At 50.7% G+C, this 23885-nt stretch overlaps 2 long non-coding RNA genes across 7 annotated transcripts; one reads left to right on the top strand and one right to left on the bottom strand.

Moving 5' to 3' along the window:
- Positions 1-6933: 6933 nt before the first annotated feature.
- On the bottom strand, positions 6934-21962 carry LOC146395350 (uncharacterized). Of its 5 annotated transcripts, XR_014832720.1 has the most exons (6): positions 21570-21743; positions 19050-19162; positions 18758-18904; positions 18350-18603; positions 14087-14302; positions 6934-10003 (listed from the first exon to the last, which is right to left on the bottom strand). It is a non-coding gene; the product is annotated as an uncharacterized LOC146395350 (long non-coding RNA). The 5 variants fall into 5 exon arrangements; XR_014832721.1 differs by lacking the exon at positions 19050-19162 and having other exon boundaries at positions 21563-21768; XR_014832723.1 differs by lacking the exons at positions 18350-18603; positions 19050-19162 and having other exon boundaries at positions 21563-21962.
- Positions 14431-22844, top strand: LOC110257445 (uncharacterized). 2 transcript variants are annotated; one of them, XR_014832718.1, is made up of 5 exons: positions 14431-17416; positions 20917-21236; positions 21345-21791; positions 22324-22377; positions 22469-22721. It is a non-coding gene; the product is annotated as an uncharacterized LOC110257445 (long non-coding RNA). The 2 variants fall into 2 exon arrangements; XR_014832719.1 differs by lacking the exons at positions 20917-21236; positions 21345-21791; positions 22324-22377 and having other exon boundaries at positions 22469-22844.
- The last annotated feature ends 1041 nt before the right edge of the window (positions 22845-23885 follow it).

The raw sequence follows: 23885 nt of genomic DNA, 5'->3' as shown, positions 1-23885 counted from the left end.
ACAGGCAGTAGCTACTTCTGTCTATAGAAACTGACCTGTTCAAGGCTGTACTTTTTAACATGTTCATTTAAAAATTAAGCACAGGTGACCAAAACGCAACAAAAATATGTAGTTTAGTGGAATGTATTTTATAATCAGGACCAAGTCAAGACATCGCATTTTGCCGGAAGCCGCTCCCTGGCCCCGAGGCTGCATCCCCATCTTGGCCCGACCCTGCCTCCAAAAGCAACCGCCCTCTGACTCTCACTTAATACCTCCCTGCAATCTTTACAGGTTACCTCTTCAGCCTCCTTAGGCCCTGTAGTTGACTGGCTAGCCGTTTGGTACATCTTGGTATGTCTTTGAAGTTTCCTGCCCAGGCTTCTTTTCCCTAGAATGTCTCTGTGGCAGTGCCTGGGCTTGTGACCTATAGGGTTGGCTGCCTCCTGGCCTTTGGTAATTCCGTGCTGCTGGCGCAGCCAACACCCCCTTCTCTCTGTCCTCCATCTTTCTTGGAAAAGAGTCCCCGGATCCAGAGGCCTGGTCAGAAGAGGGTGACACTGAAAAGGTTCTGAATTATAAAGGAGCTGTTGGGGAACTCAGAGGGATGAAGTTAGAAAGTCAGAGATCGGGATGGTAAAGCCCACCCATCAGAGACCACCAGGGACCTACCTGCAGCCGCAGGTACACTGAGCTAGTTTCCTGGCACAATGGAGATCACACCCGCAGCACAAGCTCAGTAAGAGGTTCGGGGAAGAGGTTCCTATAGAATCTGGGCTTCGACTGAATGATTCTAAGGGATTAAGGAGGAAGCGTCGGGAAGTGGGGGCAGCTTGGTGGCTGGGTATCTTTTTTCGGAGACATCATTGACCAGTGACGTCATGATGCGATGGAGTGGCTTGCATATTTGCATCTTGCAGGTAGCAAGATTCATGCAGACCTAGAACCGCCCTTGGGAAAGAGACAGCCATTCCTCACGTTAGCAGAAAAGGGGCACATTCAGTCACCTCGGTGGCTGTGGTGAGGTTTTGTCTCTGCCTGGTTTCAAACAGGGTCATGGCATGGCTGTGTCTGAACATGTTGCTATTTCACGAGCTTTGTTCCTGTGGATTGGGAACATTGTGGCCTTGCCACCAGCTGCCGGGAGGATGGTTATTCTCTTTCTCGGTTCCCCTCCTGGTTTAGCTGCAATCAGGCTGATTTTACTTTATCAGTGGTTATACTGTGGAAGGTCTTAACTATTGGCCTGAGGAGGTTTGTATCTCATAAGAGGGAGCTACCAACGATACTTGAGCTCTGGAATGAACTTGCGGGCATTGTACTTGAGGAATCCAATGTCCATTTTTTGGGCGAGAGGAGATCAGAGGGGGTCTGTCCAGTTGGAGGCAATTGTTACCGTCAAAGGGCGACACAGTGCACAGGAATAAAAGTGATGGAGCTGTGTGCATGGAGGAAATAAGGCTGCAGCCTGGATAGGATGTGGGGTGGTGACAGTGTGGCAGGCACTGATGTTTGCTGACCCAGTGCCTGCCCCACCCATCTTGCCAATGATACCCTGGTGGTTTTTCCTAAGCAAACAGCCATGCATCGAATTTGGTCAGAAGCAACCTTGACCTCTCAGGCGCCGTACTAGAGATTGGCCCTGCCCCCTTGCAGTGAGGGCTGCCCTGCGGCCTCACTCTGGACGAGGGTACCAAAGAGGGTGTGTGATCAGGCTCCTGGAATAGGTTTTCTTCCTTCCTTCCTTTTTTTTTTTTTTTTGTCTTTTTAGGGCCACACCCGCAGCACAGGGAGGTTCCCAGGCTAGGGGTTGAATTGGAGCTGTAGCTGCCAGCCTCCACCACAGCTCACAGCAATGCTGGATCTTTAACCTGCTGAGTGAGGCCAAGGATTGAACCTGCATCCTCATGGATGCTAGTCAGATTCCTTTCCGCTGAGCCATGGAGGGAACTCCAAGGTTTCCATTCTTTATTTTATTTTTATGTCTGTGTAGGACACACCCACGGCATGTGGAGGTTCCCAGGCTAAAGGTTGAATCGGGAGCTGTAGCTGCTGGACTACACCACAGCCACAGCAATGCCCGATCTGAGCCCCATCTGCAACCAACACCACAGCTCACGGTAACACTGGATCCTTTAACCTACTGAGGGAGGCCAGGGATCGAACCTGCATCCTCATGGATGCTAGTCAGATTCGTTTCCGCTAAGCCACGGCGGGAACTCCACTTTCTTTATTTGGAAAGGACAGGTGTAAGGAGAGTGCTCCCTTGAACCTCCCCCTTTCCCTTGTTTTGGGCAAAAGAGGGCTATGTGCCACCTTCAGCTGCCCTCCCCCATCTTTTGCTAAAAAACATTTGTTTTTTACGAACCATTGTTTGTTGGAGTTGCTGTAACCCCAAGCATCCTAACTAACACCCTGGGGCGGGGGGCGGGGGTTAGAGGGAAGGTGACCGGGATGTCTTTGAACCCGGGTAACTGACAGACGAGGGGGTTCGAATAGAAGCATGGGTGTCTGGAGGAGAAATGACTTGGGGTGGGTAAGGAAAAGGGTGATTTTGTTGAATCTGGGCTTATATGGAGAGCAAATCCTCAGGCCCGGTTCTTGGGACTGAGGCTGAAACTTGAAAAGGAGGTGCTAGGAGCCAGGGAGTGGCTGGAGGTTGAGAAATGACGCCACAGAGGAGGCATCCGGCAAGTGATGTTTGAAGAGCTGCCTCGGATCTGTTTGGGGGGACCCCGGATACATCTATGCTTTAGTTCTTTTCCACCCAGTCAGATGTGACTTTTAGGATGTTGCGCGCTCACAGCTTGGCTCCGTTCCTGCGTTTCCGCAGCCTGGATGGAAAATAAATTTGCATCCCTTACGTGCATCATCACCAGCCAATTCCCACCTGAGAATTTCCTTCCACTCTCCTGGTGCATTTGTTTCCTTTCAGAAAAAAAAAAAAATTGTTTTCCACTTTTCACTGTTCAAATGCAGTTGTGGCCATGGAACAGAGGAACAGCCTGCAAGGAACGAGGGGTCCTGTTGAGCCAGGAGGAGGGAGGGGGGTAAAGGGGTGCAGACCCTCTGGCCAGGGCCCCAGAAGGGTGGGTTGAGGGGGGCGGTATCAAGGTGGGGAGTCAGGAAGGGAGTACCGGAGAGCCTGGGGACCCATGGACAGCTGATCCCTTTACCTCTTAAAATGTCCACATCTAACCATTTAAAATAGAAGAGAGCTGCCCATTTTTCTAGAGTCGCGGATGAAGCTGGCTCCAGAGTCAGTTCTCCTAACTCAGTCCATCATTTTCTCCACCCCCCCTTTTTATTCTGAATGACATGAGACCCCCGTGGAGGGCATTGAGCAGAGGAATTGCTCAGGTCTGATCTGTGTGTAAATGCGTCACCCAGATGGCTCTGATGAGAAGAAGTGGCTGCAGCGGGCAGCACTGGTGAGGAGGTGGGAGGCCAGCGAGGAGCCGTCGCAAACACCAGGTGAGTGAGGCCGGTGGCTTAGATTCCTGATGAATTGGACGTGGCATCTGAGAGCAAGGAAGGAGATACAGATGAGCTCCATACAAATCACTGCATACGAAATAACTAAGGGTGTATCATACAGCGCCAAGAATATAGCCAAGATGCTATCAAAACTATAAATGGAATAAAACCTTTAAAAATTGTGAGTCCCTCTACTGCACACCTGTAACTCATATAATGTTGTACGTAAGAAATAAAACAAGATGACTTTCAGGTTGGGGTCCTGAGCAACTAGGTGGCCTTGCCTTGGACTGAGATGGGGAGACAAGAGAAGACGCGGCGTGGGGGGCGGCCCAAGGAGTTTCCTTTGGGGCAGGTTCAGGCTGATAGGACTGGGCGGCTGAGGGCAGCGCTGGGAGCTGAGAACTCAGGGGAGCCGTCAGCGTGTCAGAAGATGCTTAGCGCCTCGGCCTGGAGAGGATCTCCCAGGGAGAGAGGCTGGGCAGTTTCGAGAAGCGTCCCGCTCTAATCTTCTCAGACGTGGGTTTTGTGCAGGCCTTTGGCTCATGTGTAGAGGCACGGACTGGAGAACTTGACCTCCGGGATCCCGCCCTGCTCTGCCGTTCCCCGATGGAGGGTCCTGCAGGTGGATCTCCGCCTGGGAGGTGCGGGCTGATGGGGTGACCCTTGTCCTCCACAAGTGTGGGTCCCCATGAGGACCAAGACCCAGGTGGGGATGGACTGTCACTGTGCTGGGCCAAACCCTCGTGACCCAGGAGTGATGTCAGGCGTCCCCCCCCCGCCCCCCGTGTCCCTGCCCCCTTTTTCCTCAAGCTGTGAAACAAGCAAGCCCTTGATTATTTCCTGTTTTCTAAAATGGGAAAGTGGAACCATTGGAAAAAATCTGCCAACCTAGGAATCTTGGGCAATCTGGAGTGGCTGGCAGGGCCAACCAGCTCTGCAGTCACATCACCAGGAGATGGCAGGGAAACGGAGGGCTGTGGTCACCGCCAGGGCCCTTCTGTTGGGCAACCACTTCTACCAGCAGAGCGGTGCCTGCTCATTCCCAGAGCCCCGTTAAGTGTAACCATGACATTACATTTTCGGGTGACCAGGCCCTTTGGGGGCAGAATCAACACCTGTCCTGATGGCATAATGTCTTCAGCGGGTGCCTCGGAGGTAGAGCCCTGGACAAAGCGAGGGGATTATTTTGTTTCCAGGTCATGGAGGCTCTTTTCAGCGAGGGAAGGATGAAGTGGAGACCAGAATAGATGGAAAGTTTTACTGGGTTGGACTGAAAACTGCCCGGCATCCAAAAGGTCAAAGTCAGCATGTGGTGCTGAGACCAACAGGGCAACTCACTCGTGGGGCCCTCCCCTCGGTGTGGGTGTCAGTGGTCTCAGAGCACGACCTCTGGAGACACCCCATGGCTTCAAATCCTGGCTCTGTCCTTTTTCTGTGTCACCTGGGACATGTGACTTAAACCTCTGTGGGTTTAAAAGCTCCACATGTCAAGTGGGTACAGTAATGGTCCCCCCTTCACAGGCTTGTTCTTGGGACGTGAGGTCACCTGCGCTCAGTTCTTAGAACAATGACCGGGGCGCCAGGAGTCCTATGAGAAGCTTGCTGGTCCTAAGAATGAACCTCTTTGCCAAAGTCCATCCCACTATTTGAACACCCACTGGGGACACCACTGGACTCAGAACTCCTAGTACATGAGAGGAAGAACTCAGCTCCCACAGGCCTTACCTCTCCTCTTGCTCTTGAATCAGATCAAGCTAATGGTTACTGCCTGGGTGTCTTCAGCGTGGGGTACCCTGGGCTGGATGCGCAGAACCTTCCAACCAAAACACAGAGCCGAGACACAGCAGTGTGACTTGCTGAACTGAAAGAGAGGAGCCAGCGACATGCAGGATGGTGACGGGCAAAGTGCCAAAGGGCAGCGAGTGATCAATGGCCAGACACTTGGACAGACTGTGAGAGGCAGAGGAATTTGAACAAAGAGTGTTAGCGGATCAGCCGCTGGAAAAACCTGAGAATCAACCAGAAATTTTGGCGCTTATATAATTGTGCCAAAAGTGCCATGAGCTACAATATCAGCCTATTTTTAGGGAGCTAAGCAAGTAATTATGACATTTCCATAAAGAGAACAAGTAAGGGCAATCTAGAAGTTTATTGAAAAGGGGGAGTTCCCATTGCGGTGCAGGGGAAACAAATCCAACTAGGAACCATGAGGTTGTGGGTTCGATCCCTGGCCTCACTCAGTGGGTTAAAGATCCAGCATTTCCATGAGCCGTGGTGTAGGTCGCAGACGCGGCTCAGACCTGGTGTTGTTGTGGCTGTGTCATAGGCCGACAGCTGTAGCTCTGATCTGACCCTTAGCCTGGGAACCACCATATGCCATGGGTGTGGCCCTAAAAAAAAAAAAAAAAAAGGAGAACTTCATGGCAAAGGGAAGAAATTGAAGACGAACTTGGTCGATACAGGAATAGAGAAAAAGATCAATGGGACGGAATCTACATGCACACATTAATGTATCCTGTGGATTGGGAATAAGCAAGTTAAAAGCCAAACAGAAACCAATCCAACTCCCAATAGCAAATGATGTACGGGACTTAGACATTATTACAATCATGAGTCCTTGGTAGCCATGCAAACAAAACTATGAAAAGAAAAAAAAAAACAACAAATAATAAGGTAACTCCTGGATGCGAGTTAATATTGACTACATACCTATTTCCTTTCTTTCGAGCCATAAAATATGAAGCGCCATAAAGTTGTCATGAGGAAAATGGTCTAAAGTGAATTTGGAAAAGAAAGACAATTTTTTTTTGGAAAAAAAAAAAAAAACTATGGAGTTTATTCTCTTAGAATGCTCCCACGTGAACCTAGAATAACCGAAGTGTGGGGCTGATGGGGAACAGAGCAAGAGAAATCAATAGGAAGTTCAGGAAAAAAATAAGCTTTCACAATGTGATAAAGCTTGCATCTCCGTTATTTGGCAGAAGATAGATTATTCAATAAATGAAATTCAGATCATTTTGAAAGGACCTAATGATCTAGAGAAATATATGGTCTGATTCATATCTCATTACGTACATCAAAATAAATTCTAGAGGCCCTGGTAATTTAAACAGAAGACAACAGAGTCCTGGTGGAAAATAAATGAATGTTTAGAAAACATCGGGGAATGTGTAAATATGACAATCAAGGCAGACAGCACGAAAAGCTCGCTGCATGTGAAAAGCACGTGAGAAATATTTTTTCATTGCTCAAAGTCATTCATTTCTCAGTTCCACAAACATACGCCAAGATCTCATGGCTTCCCTGAATTCATTCATTCATTTATCCATTCATTTATTCAGCGTCCACTATATGATGGTAGGTGGCACCAGGGATATAGTAGTTTAAAAACAGAAGGACAAAAATCCTGACTCTCTAGAGCTTTCGTTCTGTTGGGGCAGACAGGGTAGAAACAGGATAAACAGGGAACACCAATTGTCAGACTGTGTTTTTATTTATAAAGAATAACACTGGGATGGAAGGAGAGTTGCTTCGGGGGTGGGAGGGAGTCACGGGCCGTTGTAAATAGAGTGGTCAGGAAGGCATCTCTGAGAAGCTGACATCTGAGCAAAGGAGGCGAGGAGGAAAAGGGGTGATTTATGTGGATGAAAGCAAAGGCCCTGGGCCGGATGTGCACCTGAGCATGTCTGGGGTCCTCGGGGAGGAGGGCGGGCGCGGGGACATGCAGCAAAGATGAAAACAGCAGCCCCGTGCTGGCAGCGGATCACGTGGGCGCCTGTTTCCCAGGGTTACAGGGAGAAATGGTCCTAGAACCCAGACTCAAATACAAGTTCCCGCATTCCAGGGCTTTCTGACATAGTCCTTGAGCCCAACTGGTCCCAGCACTGCCCATCTGCCTCCTCGAGTCCCCACTGGGAGGGAGGGTCCGTGGGGTGATGACAGTTGTCCCCCAAATGAGATCCTTGTCAAACACGACCAGAGGCCGTTAATAATTAATCTAGGACAGAGAGACTGTCCCAGGCAACCTGGGACTCGTGGTCACCCTCACTGGTGCCATGTTTGCACAGCCCTTTTCAGAAAATTTAGGAAATGCCCACTGTCTGCACAGGGAATGGGCGACAGGCTGATGATCCAGAGGAGGTGAAGCCGAGGCTCCGTCACTCCCGGCGCTGTGGCCCCAGGCAAGCAGTGCACTCCTCGGGGCCTCCGTTTCCTCGTTTGTCAAACACGGAGCGATAATAATCTCCACCTTTCCAGGTTTCTCTAACGATGCACATAAAGCTCCTCAAACCGTGCCCGGCTCCTGGTGAGCGCTCGGCATGCACTGGCTTTCATCCTTGTGGGTCTGACGCGGGTGACAGAGGTCTGACACTTCAATGTCAGTCAGTGGGACTGTTCCAAAGGAGAATCTGTTTCTGGCTGTTTCCACTTTTGATGCCACCCACATTCCTTGGCTCGTGGCCTCTTCCCTCCGTCTTCAATGTCACAGTGACAGGCTAAGCCCTCCTCTCACTGCATCTCCCTGCTTCTCCCTCTTCTGCCTCCCCCCTCCACTTCTCGGGACCCTGCGATGACACAGGGCCACCCAGATGACCCCGGGTCATCTCTCTACACTGAGGTCGGCTGATAAGCAACTTCACTCCATCTGCAGCCTTAATTCCCCTTTGCCATGTAAGTAGCATCTTTGGTTTCCAAGAACTAGCACAACTTAGGGGACCACTATTCTGAAACCTACTCTCCTCCCATTCCACAGGTGGGAACATTGAGGCCCCGGCAGAGGAAGTGAACTGCCTAGGGCACTGTGAGTGGTCAGGGCAGTGACCAGACTTCACCCACAAACCCTCGCTCCCAGGCCAGGGCTCTCCCAGGCAGACAAAGTCCCACATAATCTATTCACTGCTGGGGTATTGGGAGAGAGAGATTGACTGCACTGCGGCTGGGGAGGCACCTGCTCGTTTGCCTAAGTTGCTCAGCCTGGGGTCTTTCCTCTTGGTCATAAGAGCTCATAATAAACCCAGTGACGTTCTCTATTGCTGGAAGTCACACCAAGTTCCACAATAATCTTTGTAGAAGCATCTTTCCTGAATCACAGATTCATTACCAAAAATGATTCAAAACAAATGTCCGTTCTCCACCCCTAGAATAGAAAATCGATGCCGCAGTTGTCCTCAGGGCAGACGACCCATCCCGGGGCTGATTTAGTTATATTCCTGCTTCTCAAAGGTCACTTAGGAACCTTCATCATGAGCCCCCACCCCCCCCACCCAGGCTGCGGAGGGATGAGGAGGTGGGTAATTTATCTACGTAATTATCCTCCTGGACTGAACAGATGGGAGCCTTTCTCCAGGGGACACGGTGTACAATGTCCCATTTCTCACCAGGGTGGCAGGGACAGTTCCAATTAACCAGCTTCCCATGAGCCGGCCCCCAGCAGAACTCCGGGGAGGGAGAGGAAGGAGAAAAACATTCCCTATTTGTGTTCATGTCTGTCCAAGAACGGCGCCCGCTGGAAAGCCACATGGGAAGCTCCGTGCCCAGGTTTCTACAGTCAGAGGCTGGCTGTGGTGCTCACAGGCCAACCCCAGCCCACAGTGGTCCCCCTGTCCTCTGCCAGGAGGCCTGTGCTGATCAGAACATGTTCCCCTCGTGTGGGAACACAGGAACCCCCTGAGTGCTGGTCCTGACCCAAGGGCTGTGCAGCATAACTGGGGGAGACAGAGAGGCAGACAGGAGAACTGGCCATGAGCAGTGACCATTCTTACTGGAGCTCTGGGGGAACTGGTGGGTAGGAGAGAGCACGCACTTGGCCGTGAGACAGACCCAGGTCCACATTCCTGCTAAGCCCCGTACTAGTTATGGCCTTGAGCAAACCATCACTACCCTCTGAGCCTCAGTCTCCCCCACCAACAAAGATGTGCCAACAACACCACGTGCAAGGGTTTGGAGGAGTGACCCAGATGACAAAGTATTCCATGAGACGCTTCCCTCCTCCTTTTTCGTATTAGTTTCTAAGAAGGGAAGAAGAGCCCATTGACGTGGGGCCAGTAGGGAAGGGTTGATGGTGGGGGTTCGGGGTGATATGAGCTGTAAAGGATGTGACAGACACAGTGAGGGGCTTCCTAAGTATCTACTCCTCACTAAGTATCTACTCCTCACTAAGTATCTACTCCTCACTCCTCACCATCAGGACCCGCCTTTGATAAGGCGCCATGGTGCCCAGAAAAGATGCTCATGTTTTCCCAGACTCCCTTGCAGCTAACAGTGGCCACGTGACTCCTTTCCAGCCACTGGACCATCCATGGATGTCTACACGGCATTCCTGAGATGCACTGTTGGGTCTGTGACACAGGAGCTGCCCTTCCTTCCTTCTCTCTCCTTCCTGCCTGGAGGTGAAGCCGCTGCTTTAGAACCAGAAGGTGATGGATGAGCCTGTGGATGAAGACCAGCGCGCTGAGGATGCAAGTTGGGAGACAGAAAGAGCCTGGTCCCTGGAACATCAATGACAGATACAGCACTGGCTCTGCCAGGCCTGCCTCTGGGCTTCCTGTGGTGGGAGAAAAACAAACGCAACTGCATTTAAGTCACCTTACTTGGGTTGCCAGTTACTTGAACCTGAAATGAGCCCTAAATGACACCAATGGTGTGTAATAATGATACCAAGAAACAGGACAGGCATTCCAGCAGGAGGAAAGGCAGAAGCGAGTCAGGGGGAGGAGAGAAGCAAGAGGTCAGTGCAGGAACCAAGACCTCAGCTCTGCCCCCATCCAGTCAACTCCAGATGACCAGTCACCCCCCACCCCTGCAGGGATTGGTCTAGGAAGGAGCATGAGACTCTCTTTGGGTAGATGGGAAATCTTCCAGAAGATTCTAGAGAATATTTTCAGACTCCTAAGAAAATACCCAAGAACAATGAAAATTCGCCTCTCAGACACTCTTCACAGGCAGAACTACCTGGAATTGTGGGAAGCCACCTGTGTCAAGACGGGAGCTGGCCTGTGGACAAAGCTGACATCCCAAAGATCACAGAACAGAAAATGGGAAAGACCCAGGTTCCTTAATGATGTCTCTGAGTCACTGGATTAACCAAACTACAACAATTTGAACGCCTGTGCCAGTATTACCAACCACTGACATCGTCATTGTTGAAAACACTGAGTTGGGTTGACTGTCACTTGTAGCCCAAATCATCCAAGCTACAGCCTTGTATTCAAGGGGAAAAAGATCAGTCAGCACCAGTTAGCAAAGCTGAGAGCGTGTGGTTGCTTTGAGTTGTTGTGTACGTGGCTTTCTCTCATCTTCCAGAGTAGATCATAGCTGCTTGCTTCGGGGCAGGACTGTATCTGCCATTGAGTCTCTGTCTTATGTCTGGCAGCACAGCTCAATGGCAAGAACATGGACTGGGGGCCAGCCTGGCTAAGTCGGAATCCTGATTTTTTTCTAGCTTATTGACCTCGAGTGTGCTGTTTGAACTCTCCTTATGTTGCTGATTTAAAAAAAGAGAGATGGTACTGGCCCCTCCCTCATGATGGTTGTAAGGATTAAATGAGAGAATACACATAAAGAACAGCTCCTGGCACGAGGGCAGCACTGTAGGGGAGTTAGTGGTTGCCATCGACACACAGGCAAACCGTATTGTTTGTCTAGAATGTTTTTCTGCGGTTACAGCAATAGCGTTCCCATTTTACAGATAAAGGGGATTGAGGCCCAGAGAATGGACGTCCTTTGCCAAAGCTTCACACAACTGGGAAGCGGAGAAGCTGGGATTGGAGCCCAGGCAGTGGGGCTCCGGGGCCTGATCTCTTAATCACTGCACTGTTCTGACCCTTTGCATGGCAGTCAGGTTGAGTGTACCCGCCAGCTAACCAGGGTGGTCATTAAGCCGACTGGAATCCATCCCGCTTCGCTGGTGCGTGAATACAGTCAAGCACTGGTGGCAACGGCGTGCTCCTTCGTTGCCAGGCTCCATGCAGCGTCCAGCTCCAGTCATTTCAAAGCACCATTTTCATTTCTCTTTTGCATTTTGGAGCCTCTGAATGGGTCAGCGGGCTCACAGATAGAGGGCGCCCAGCCAAATTGCCACCATCTGGCATCGCCCAAGAGACAACATATGCTGTGGTCCTCTATGAGATGCCTCCCTCAAAAATGCCTCCAAATGTGACCCTAAACGCCCCCCTGCCGAGGGCAGTGGGTCCCCAAGTCCCCTGCGGAGGAGGGCCAGTCCCCACCGCTGACAGGTTCCCGGGCCCTGGATCTTCCTGGAGCAGCAGCCCCCAAAGATGCCAAGCTTGGATGGGGGCACGCTTTCTTTTCTTTCTTTCTTTTATTTATTTATTTATTTTTTTTTTTCAGGCGGGAACTAGGAAAAAAACAAAGCTGACATGAGACCGGACTGCAAACAAGGGGCACTAATGTAGCACCGACCAGGTCCGGGCTGTATGAGAGGCCAAGAACACAAAGATAAAGCCTGGTTCATGCCCCTCAGCTGCTCACGGTTTAGAGAGAAAGGCCGATGCAAACAGCTCATAAGAGGCAACACTATGAAGTGCTTCCCGGGTACCAGGCACGGCTTTCAATATCAACGCATTTGGTCTCCACACCTACTCCATGACGTGGGTCCCTCTATCACTGCCATTTCACCCAGGAAACTGAGGTGCACACAGAGAGGTTAAGTCACTTGCCCAAGGGCACACAGCTCATAAGTGAATAAAGCCAAGCGAGGATCCCAGGCCTTCAGGTTCCAGCGTCCAGCCTGGGAACCACAGCCTCTGCTGCCCAGGCCCTGAGCAGGAAGCGGTGAATGTGCCGCACTGGGAAGGGGGCGCCCAAAGGGAAGAGGAGTCAGCAGAGGCGGGCAGGCACGGACATTGCCAGAGGCCGATGACAACAATGATAAGAATAGCCTGTTGCAGAGTTCCCATCGTGGAGCAGCAAAAACGAATCCAACTAGGAAGCATGAGGTTGTGGGTTCGATCCCTGGCCTGGCTCAGTGGATTAAGGATCCCGCGTTGCCACGAGCTGTGGTATAGGTCACTGATGCGGCTTGGATCTGGCATTGCTGTGGCTGTGGTGTAGGCTGGCAGCTGTAGCTCTGAGATTCAACCCCTAGCCTGGGAAACTCCACATACTGCAGGTGTGGCCCTAAAAAAAAAAAAAAAAAAAAAAAAAAAAAAAGCCTGTTCTTAAACTTCATAGAAATGTAATCATACACAAACATACACACAAAAGCAAGCATAATAGCAGCTAATATTTACAAAGCCACTCAATCTGATTGCACTTGGTTACATGATTTTACAGATGAGAAAATGAGGCACAGAGAGGTTTGGTGACTTGCCTCATCTCACACAGCTGAAAAGAGGCAGAGCACAATTTGAGCCCAGGGAGAGGAAGCAGCCTGGGCCAAGGCGGGGACGAGGACAGAGGCTGTGCCTGGGTAGAGGGTAGGCTGAGGTGCCCAGAGAGGTGAGGGCGCAGACTGTGGGGAAGTGGGGTTTAGGAAGGCCTTGTGTTCCAGCTAAAAGGCTCTCAACCTGAACCTGGGGATTCGAGCTCTGCTTCTTACTCTGGGGTAAATGTGACTACATCGCTGAGCTGCAGCTTTTTCTTCTGTCAAGTGGGCACTTCCCACCTCTGGTAAGATAAAAGCCCTCTGCCCAGCAGAGTGTGAAGGAGAGGGAGGCGAGGGGCCCACCTTCCGTACTTAGAGTACAAGCTGTGGTGGGGGTGCACACGCAGGAAGCCAGAGGGGTGGGCAGGGCTGGGTCTCAGGGAAACCAGCGAAAATGACTGAGGTGGGAGAGGGATGTGGTTTGTATCCATCAGGCTTCTTAACTGCCAACAGCAAACTCCACTGACTGGATTAAGCAAAACTCAATTTTTTTTTTTTTTGCTTTTTAGGGCCGCACCTGCAGCATATGGAGGCTCCCGGGCTAGGGGTTGAATCGGAGCTACAGCTGCCGCCTATACCACAGCCACAGCAAAGCAGGATCCAAGCCACATCTGCAACCTACACCACACTGCAGTGCCGGATCCTTAACCCACTGAGTCAGGCCAGGGATTGAACCCGCAGCCTCACGGTTCCTAGTCAGATTTGTTTCTATTGAGCTCCAATGGGAACTCCAAAACTCAAATTCTTTAAAGGAGGAGAGGCTGCAGAATTTTCCAAAGAACAGGCAGTTAGTTGAGTTTAGGAGACACACAGCCAGGAGCTGTGCCCGACCAGAGGGCCCCTGACACCAGAGGGTGCTCCCCACTCCCTCAGAGGGACCAGATGCCTCCACGGCCATGTTTAGCAAAACCTCAATTTTGGGCGCCCCACATTTTCCCTTTGAAAGCATAATCTCAAGGGAGAGGCTGTGCTTGGAGAAGCCAGAGTCATCCGACAGCCTGGAACAGCAAGGGAGGCTGGGAAAACGCCAATGTCTGCCAATCAGGAACATACGAACTGCACTATGGGAAACTCCCCAACACAGGGTGAGCATTCAGAAGATGTTGGGCAGCCTCGAACTTCCTCCAGAGCCCCTTCCATGGTCCAATTTGCATCGAGGTTAGCCTTCCCCAGCGGGAGGCTGGAGTTGGAACCAGGCCAGGAGGGAATAAAACCTTGGGGAATTAGTCAAACCCACTTCACCTGCCTTCAGGAACCAAGGTCATGGACAGAAGACTTGCGTGTCCTCCAGCGGCACTTAGCCTAATCGAGGTGTTTTCCAGGGACTTGGAATCAGCTGTGCCCAGTTCTAGCTGAGCTGGTTGAGACTGGATGAGACCACGGACCCTCCAACTGGGCATGCGCCGGTGTCCGCTCAGTGACCTTCCAAAAGTGCAGAGGCCTGTAGCCTAGTTACACCTGCGCAGAACGACAATGACACCTTTTTCCAATTACCTTTCCCCATGCAGCCCACGCCCCCCCCATGCCACAGACCACCCCGCTTCTTAATTCGTTATCCCATAAATACCCCAGCCCCTCGCCTGTGGGAGGCGAATATTCAGATTCTTTTCATGTCTCCTCGTTTGGCTGCCTTGCAAGTTCAACCTGCTTTTTACTGCAAACCTTGGCATCACAGCATTTTGGCCTGCTGAGCATCAAGCAAAAGGAAGCTAGTTCAGAAGCAATAAACGATGGCAAGAGATGATAGGGACAGAATTGGGCCAGTGGTGGCCAAGATGCAGGAAAGGGGCTGGATCTGGGAAAGCTTTAGGAGGCAGGCTCAGCTAGGATTTGAAAATGAGGGCACTCAAGTGAAACCAAAGAGATGGCCAACGTGTGAAAGCATCATAATCCCACATCAGGCAAAAGTGATGGCATCAGGAAAAAGGACCATCAAGAGGGTGGCTCTTTCAGGGAGGGAAGTGGGGGTGAAGGGGGGACTCTAAGTGTTGCATTCACGGCACGTTGGTCTTCCAACCTTTGCAAAAGCTATTCTCCTGAGGCAGCCTTCTTTTATTCTCGGTTATTGCTTTTCGGGGACATAATTGCTACAGAGACTTGGCAGGGGTGGGCGCTGGGGTCCTAGAGGGGGCTGAGTCTGTGGCGTGTTCAGCATTTAATCCCAGGGTCTTGGCATAAGGGCTCCCCACGTTGGGCATTCGGTGACTGCTGGACTAGAGCATCAAGAAGGTCCCTTTGACTAGCGAAATAAGAAAGGGAAAAAGCATTCTGTGTCCTTAGCCCTCGTTTAAGCAAGGGTGTTCTTGAGCGTGAGCAACAGCCTCCGGCTTCACTGGATGTTTTATCTGCACCAGGAAGGCAGCTGAGGGATTGGGAGTGGGGCAGAGCCATCAGGAAGGTCCTGTTCGCCTCAACTCTTGACCACACTTTGAACCCGTGGAAAGATTTGAAAGTCTGGCTGTAAAATGGGAGCGGAGAAGGCGAGGGAAAGAGAGGAGTTCAAAGTCTGACTCTTGTTTACCAGCGGTAAACACCCAGGCAAGTTTATTTAGCCTCACGCGTCTCAGAGGCTTTGAAACAACAGGCGACAGAACCTTTCTGCGCTGAGGGTGAGATGGGTCCAAACACGTGCGCACTTAGAAGAGAGAGACCCATGCGGTAAACACGCTGCTCCGTGAACCCTGATTCTCGCGAGATTTTCTGCATTAAGTCAGCCAAGCGGACCGCAAGCCATGCTTTTGGGATTTTGCCCCTGGTCTTCCCTCCCTCGCCTGGAAAGCCTTTCCTTCCGACTCTTCCATGCAATTCCTTCTCAACCTATAGGTTTCAGCTCCAATGTCCCCTCTTCTGACCACTTAACCTAAAAGCCCCTCCCACCAGGCAGCCCGTTTAATGTCTTCAGGGGACTTCAGGCACAGACTCTTCCCCAATATCCTCTGTTTTAGGGCCTCTGTAAAGTACCCAGATGACAGTATCCAATGCACGTTTCCTGAGTTGTTTTCCCGATGCTAAAACCCCCACCAAATGGAAGAAGTTCACCGCTTGATGATCGTGAGCTCCCAGACCTACTGGCGCCTAAGAATTGATCAGGTTAATCCCTGTTCCCGCGCCATCAACTAGTCGGAACTGTGCCTGAGCAGGTCACATACCCTGGGACTCCTTTCCCTCACCTGGCCTTTAAAAATGCTGTCCTGAAACCCACCGGGAGTTCGAGCTTTTTGAGCACTAGCGGCCTCAGACTCCTTGTCTCTGCCTTGCAATAAACGCGACCCTTTGCTTCACCACCGCCAGGTGTCAGTAGACTGGCTGTGCTGTGGGGCCAATGGACCCAAGTTTTGGTTCAGTAACAAGCCTACAGGCAGGCGCCCTGCCCCCTCATTCCTTGAGGTACAGAGAATGTGTTTTCCACTGTCCTCTGGCCGCCTCCACATTCTTCCGTCTTTGAGTTCAAGCATGTGGTGTTAGGAGGATAACCCTGTGTCTTTGCCCTGAAGGCCTCCCCATCTCGTGGTGGTAGGGGTTGGCTTTTCCCTTTAAGAACCACTCAACCCTCCCCCATTCTCAGCCGCCATCACTGGGGTGGGGCTGCCTCCATCCCTGACTGCAGAAGAGAACCGGGGATTTTTGGTACCAGGGGAATCTAGGCCGGGCCAGCTTGAATTTGAGTTGATGGGTTTGCTGGAGAGAGGAAAGAAAAGCAGAGAGATGGAATGCAAAAGCAGACTCCTGAGTCCAGCTGTGCCTGAAGCCCACTTTATCCCTTGAGGCTTTCCTCCCATGAGTCAATGGACTCCTTCTCAGCCTGCACCAGTTAAAGATAGGTTTCTGTCACTTGAAAGATTTCTGCTTCTGGATCAGAGACGCCCACGGGGGAAAGGTCATGGGGAGAGGCACAGTTCCCATCACAGTGGGCTTCCCCCAGGGTTCCACTGCACTAGGTCTGCTGTTGGAACAGCTCATCACCCCAGCAGTGCCCCAGCCTCAGCTCCTGGTCCTCTTCCTGCTTGATATATTTCTTGAGAATCTTCTGAGCCCCAGGACACATGGGGAGGCTGGGAGGACAACTCAAATAGCCACAAAGAGGCTGGATGTGAAAGCAGACGCTACTGTTTCCAACACTAACGCTGGGGAGGGGGTGGCCTGCGGGCAGACTGATGAGTTGGGGGTGGATCCGAGCCTGGTGCAATGGGTGGAATTTGAGTAGACAGCAAACAAAAAGCGTAGAATAATGCCGATCAATCGGCTTCCCCTTCTGATAACTAATGACTGTTTAATCCGTACTATGTCAGGCATCTTTAAAGAGATTTATTTAGATTAACTTGCTTAATCCTCACAACTATTCTGGAAGGGGCCAGTAAACTGATTTTCTACAGCATGAAACTGACATGGAAAAAATGAAGACATTTTCCAAAGTCATAATACCGCTGGGGGACAAGTACAGGATTTGAACCCAAGCTGTTCCTAGCTGCCTCCGTCACCCAGGCCACCGTCCCCTTCCCGCTGTGCTCAAGGGCAGACACACTGATCCTTGGCCTCCTAGTCTAGGCCTGTCTGACTCGCAGTAAGGGTTCTGTAAGTATGAGTTAAATGTTAATATCCATGAAGGGCATCCTGTTTCTAAAACCCTTTGCCTCTGTTAGCTCATGTGTCCTCCCAGGATCCCTAGGAAGGAAAAATCAATATTCTACAGATTTACAGATTAGGAAAATGAGGCATGAACGCAAAGCAACTAAGTAGCAGAGATGGGGCTCAGACCAATATTTTCTGACCCCTGGTTCTGGATTGTCTCCACCAGGCTAGACAATTAGGGGCCATCAAGGGCAGAGCAGGCACAGCCCTGGGAGCAAGAACAGAAGGTGGCAGCTGGAGAGAGGCTCTGATGTTGGGACAGAAGTTTATGGGAAGTTCTAGCATCCAGAGAAGAAACGACTATAACAGGAAAATGAGAAAGAGGCGGTTCCTTTAAAGATCTGGGAAAAGATCTGGCCGGGCAGTGAGGATCGCATGTGCAAAAGTCCTGAGGTAGGAGAGGGCTTGGTGTTCGAGGAACAGAAAGCATCCCAGTCCAGTGGAGTGTCACCAGTATGTTATAGAGGGACCAGAACACAGAGATTTGGAGCTGGGGAAGGAGGTGATGCCAGTGGAGTGTCACCAGTATGTTATAGAGGGACCAGAACACAGAGATTTGGAGCTGGGGAAGGAGGTGAAGTTTTAGTCTAGATTCAACACCTCCCAGAAAACATTAACAGGTGAGTGACTTGGTCTGATAGATCTTTTTCAATGCTCTCTCTGTGGAGGATGGATTGGAGGGTGCAAAACAGAAGCGGCAAAGGTGAGGGATACTGAGTGGTCCAGATTAAAGATGGCGCTGGCCTGGATGGGAGTGGACTTGGCGGCGGTGGAGAGACGTGGACAAGGCAGGGCCTGTGATGGAAGTAGAGCCACGGATCTGCCGATGCCTTGGAAGGTGGCAGGAGGAGGGAACGTGAGCGATCGGGCACTGACCCTGGGTCATGGGCGGCCAGCTAAAGCACAGGCTCTGGAGGCTTCTTCCAACAGAATAGCCAGGTTTCTCGGCAGTGGCTAAAGAAGTCGTCTCGTGTCCTTAGGAAGAGGTGACCGGGACCCTGATAAAGGCCCACCTTCTTCTCAGGGCTTTGCTAGGGCTTGTTTCCATGTGTCCAGAGAGGGGACGGGCCTCGGAGGCTGCCAGCCTTCCCAGCTCTCAGGAGGAGGGTGCATTCTGCTGTTTGCTGCTCCTGGAGGGAGAAATATGAGCCAGGAGGGAAAACATACAAGGCTGCCAGCCCTGTGGGCCCGCTGCTTGGGTCTGTGTGTCCCAGTGCCAAGGGGTCCATACAGATGGGCTCTGTGAGCTCCGGGCATGCAGGCCCTGGGCACTGGTTCTCTCACCAGTTTGTGATGGATGGTGATCAGAGCCGAGCCTTCGCCAGCCGCAGAAGACGAGGGGCTGTTCCAATGGCAGACGGGGCAGGCCTGAGTGCCCGCAGTGCACCTCTCTCTACGGGAAGGAGCTTCTAAAAGAGTCTAGACATCCCTCTGCAAAAAATGGGGGGAGAGCCACTGTGGGTTCAGCATGCCCCATCACTCTTCTCTGACGGCCACCTCCCAAGAGTCCTTTGACCTAACGGCCTCCCTGTCTACACCCCCTAAGTTCCTAGGGGCTCAGCTTTTGGCTCTTCACCTGGGCCAGGTGTGGAATTTTCCTGCATTCCTCCCCATCAGAACTTCTGCATGCCACGTCATCTCATCAACAAAGACATAGTTCTTAGAGCTCCACTAATCTGATAAATGAACCTGCAGGAAAGAGTTCAAAGATGGGTTGGCTAAACGGTCAGTCAGTTGCTTTCCTGTCCCAGCACTGTCCCTAATGAGCTTGGGACAATAGAGAAAGCCCTGGGGAGGTGATAAGGCACCTCAGCATCCAAGTGAGACTTGCTCCTTGGTGTAAGAGAGGATGGAGAGGAAAAGAAGGACAGTAGCTTCGTCGCCATGTCCTCCACCGTCATCTCTGGATGCTCTGGGACAGTGGTTGAAAGCATTATGTAGATGTCAGGGGACCGGGAGGGTGGCTGTGAGCATCTCGGGGCTTTTGCAAGAAGCCACACGGGATGACACGTGGTGTAAAACCCTGAGCATTTTTCGTGATCCTTCTTGTTAGAACTGACCGAGCCCAGACTCTGCAGAAGCCACGTTCTCCACTTTTCCTGAAGAGCACTTCTGTGTCTGACTCTCGATTCTGGGGCTAGCAGACTTTTAGCAACTCTCCAAATTCAAGCGCCTGTTTGAAGCAGGGCAATCCAGACGCCATCGTCATCAGCATCGTTGCAGCTTTTCTTGAACACCTGTTGTGGGTTACCTTCTATGCCCAGTGATTTAATGTATCAGTTCTCATTTAAGGCTCATTACAGCACCATTGAGATTGGGTTTTGTCATCCCATTTTTCAGATGGGGTAGTTGAGGTGTAGGTGCTGGCCACACCGAGGGAAAGAGTCTCCAGTGGCTGGGAGCGCCTCACAGCTCACTTGACCCCAGCATCTGTGTTCTCTGTAGGACCCGCGCTCTCCCCACTTTGTAGCCAGAACATGGTCCAAATAAGCCCAGGTTGATTATCCCAAACTTTATATTCCCCATTAGACTCTTTTTTAAAATCATTTATTTGTATATATATTTTTTCGACTGGACAGCATGGTGACCCAGTTACCCTTACCTGTACACATTCTTTTTTCTCACATTATATGTTCCATCATACGTGACTAGACAGAGTTCCCAGTGCTACACAGCAGGACCCCATTGCTCATCCATCCCGAAGGCAACATTCAGCATCTATTTACCCCAAGCTCGCAGTCCCTCCCACTCCCTCCCCTTCCCCCTTGGCAACCACAAGTCTATTCTCCAAGTCCATGATTTTCCTTTTGGTGGAAAGATCCCTTTGTGCCGTATAGAACTAGAGACTCTCATCCTGCGTGAAGTCAGTCAGAAAGAGAAAAAAGACAAATACCATATGATATCACTTACATCTGGAACATAATGTATGGCACATAGATTATTTTTTGACTCCTGCTTTGCTACAATTTATAAAGAGCGTTTCTCTTAGCCTCACAGAGAAGCTTCACTGGTTGAGAGGCTGGAATTCCTCCATCTCCCAGTATCTCAATTAATGACCCAGCATATGCCCTCTCTTCTCTCCTTTTTTTCCATAGTCCTTCCTCTCTGACTAGCCAAATCATACTCTGACAACTTGTTTATTACAAGTAACAAAACCTCCAATTCAAAATGGTTTACACTTAAAGAGAATGTATTGGCTTTTGTAATTTAAAATGGCAGTAGTGGTTTGCCTTCAGGTGCAGGTTGATCAAGTTGTTCAAAAACTTGCCATCAGCCTCTGGTTTCTCTATCTCTCAGTTCTGCTCTTGTAGATTTTCCCTTTATGGCTAGAGTATGTTTCACCCCTTTTTAGACTCAGGGCTTCTGGGAAAGGGAGAGCATCTTTGTGCCAACATTAACTTATTCATTCAGCCAATATTCAGGGAGCATTACTTTTGTTCCAGAATTTTTTCTAGGGGCCAAGGACTCCTGAGACAAAAATTCCTGCCCTCCTGCAGCTTACAGTCCAGGTGGATAACTGACAATACAGGGATCAACAGACATAGGCAAGATGCCAGCTGTGACAAACATGATGAAGAAAATAGTGCAAGGCAAAGAGATAAAGACTATTTTAGTGCAGTTGGGAAAGGAGGCCAATTTTTAGGAAAGATCTACATGAGGCAAGCTCTGTGAAGACTGGAGAGAAGACTGTTTCAGGCAGAGCGACCATCACGTACTGAGACATGGCAGAGGGACCAAGCTGGGTGTGTCCCTGGAAGAAGAGGTGATGAGGGCAGCTGGAGATAAAGGGCAAAGGTGGGAGGGCAGCCGAGGTTGGAGAGGTGGGCTGGAGCCCCACTGAGTCATGGAAGGGGCTTGTGTTTTATTATAGATGTGACTGAGCAGCAGCCGAGGGTGCAGAGCAGGGCTGGGAAGATCTGATGAGCATCCAAAGACCACCCCCGACCCCGACCCTGGCAGCAGTGTGTCTAACAGACCTTTGAGGCTACATGCTCATTCCTGGATCTTTCTCAAGACCAGGGAGATGCGACCCTCATAGGCTGAGGTCTGAGTCGAGCAGGGGGCAAAGGTGGTTCTCCAGAGAAATACCTGGCACCTGGAAGGAAGATGAGCGGATTCCAGATGGCTGAAGAAATGGGGTTCACTCCGGGAGCTCCTGGTCTGCTCTCAAGGATCGCCTCCAGGAACCCGCCCAATGTCCACCGCCCCGCTTCTTCCTTGTAGACACGCACATGGGGCCAGTGCTGGCACCACAAATCTGTCCCTGCCTGCTGCTTGCTACCCACACATCTGTCTTGCCTTCTCTGATGGCTCAGAGGTTTGCAAACACGTGTCCTGGGCCAGATGCAGCCCACGCAGGCTGTTTTCATCCAGCCCCTGAATGAAAATGATTTTTATGCTATACACACACAAGAGCAGGTGATAAAGACCACACCTGGTCTGTGAAGCCTAAACTAAGCACAATCTAGCCCGTTGCAGAATGTTCGCTGATCAAAAGCCCTTTAGGAAGGGCCTTTTGTTCCATCTCTGCATCTCTAACGGGATAGGTTCCAATGGCAACATCTGATTGCGTCAGCCTGGAGTCAGCCCTCTTTGATCACTAAATGCTGTGTTTCAGAGAGCACGTGGAGGATCCAGTCCTGCCAGCTGGGTTTCCATACAACGGCCAGAGTGAAAGGGGGGTCGGGACAGGGAAGGGGGACTACCCTTTGTCCCTGCTCAGCACCCACTCTGCTTCTTTGCATCACGGTGGGGGGGTCCATTTGCCAACACCCCGCCCCACCCCAAAGTTCTTGTAGAAAACCTGAAACTCCCCCCGCCCAGGTAATATGTCCATTTTCCCTCACCAGCCATTTAAACAGCGTCCCTGGCTCCCTCATCCCAAAGCCAAAGATAGACAACAGGTGTCCCCATTTTTCTACCAACATTTCCCAACTTCTGGCTTAGGAAACTAAGCAAACTAAGGCTCTGGTTCGCTGCTGTTGTTTTTGGCAGGGCTCCAGGAAGAAGCTGAATCCCTGCATGTGACTTGAAAGGCGATTGTCTCCGGAGAAGCCTATCTTCCTTCCCACCTTGAACTTGTGGTTGCCTGATGTCTAGAGTGCTTTGTGAACAAATAAAGAGGAAAGGAAAACACAGCAAATTCAAATGCTGTACATCCCCCCCGCCCCCCATCCCCCAAACTCCATATTAAAAGTTCAGCCCTGAGAAGGGCTGGTTTTCTGAATACAAACCTTTATGAAAACCCTCTAAGATGTGTTCTCTTATCAACACCCCCAGATAATTTATTTGGATATGAACGAGGGTTTCAGCCTAAGAGGGGAAAAAAAAAAGTTAAACATCTCTGAAAATAAAATTCCCATTCATGCTCGAAGTTTACATTCCTAACATTATTTCCATGTGCCTGTCAGAGCTGGAAAGAGGAAGGAAAAAACCCCGGAGCCTTCAGACCAAGGCTTTGCCTGTCGTGTATTTTTATGGGCAGGCAGTGTCTGCCGCCACCTCTGGGGAATGGGCTTCCAGCACTCACCTCCTGCGGGGATTTGGGATTCGATTCTGGAAAGCTGGGCCACACCTAGATGAAGGTGGGGTCTGTGAGAGAGTCTTTTTTTTTTTTTTTTTTTTTTTTTTTTTGGTAAGGGAAATCCAAACAATGCTTTCTGGGACATCACTTTTGCCTGGGACTTTTTTTTTTTTTTTGTCTTTTTGCCTTTTCTAGGGCCACTCCCGAGGCATATGGAGGTTCCCAGGCTAGGGGTCCAATCGGAGCTGTAGCCGCTGGCCTACACCAGAGCCACAGCAACGCCAGATCCGAGCCGCGTCTGCAACCTACACCACAGCTCACGGCAACGCTGGATCCTTAACCCACTGAGCAAGGCCGGGGATGGAACCCGCAACTTCATGGTTCCTAGTCGGATTTGTTAACCACTGAGCCATGATGGGAACTCCTTGCCTGTGTGACTTTAAATGTCATTTTAAAAATATACAGTGGGAGTTCCCGTTGTGGCTCAGCAGTTAATACAACTAGTATCCATGAGGACGTGGGGTTTATCCCTGACCTCCCTCAGTGGGTTAAGGATCTGGCGTTGCCATGAGCTGTGGTGTAGATCACAGGTGCAACTCAGATCTGGCGGTGCTGTGGCTGTGGTGTAGGCTGGCAGCTGCAGCTCCGATTCGACCCCTAACCTCAGAACATCCATAAGCCTCTGGTGTGGCCCTAAAAAGACAAAAAAAAAAAAAAAAAAGTTATACAATGGAATTGACCTTTTGTGGTGTACATCTCTGAATTTTAATGTATGGATGTGTTGTGTTAGCCCTATAATCAGGATATAAAACAGGTCCATCACTGCTTGATAGATGAGAAAAATCAGCCTCCCCCAAAACCCTCCAAACTCCAACCTTGCACTGCTTC

This window comes from Sus scrofa, chromosome 17, assembly GCF_054392235.1.
Source record: "Sus scrofa isolate SSC_HxYL_T2T_F1_AM1 chromosome 17, Sscrofa_HxYL_maternal_Yorkshire_Landrace_v2.0, whole genome shotgun sequence".
NCBI classification, from domain to species: Eukaryota; Metazoa; Chordata; class Mammalia; order Artiodactyla; family Suidae; genus Sus; species Sus scrofa.
This window is presented reverse-complemented; position numbering and strand designations above follow the sequence as displayed.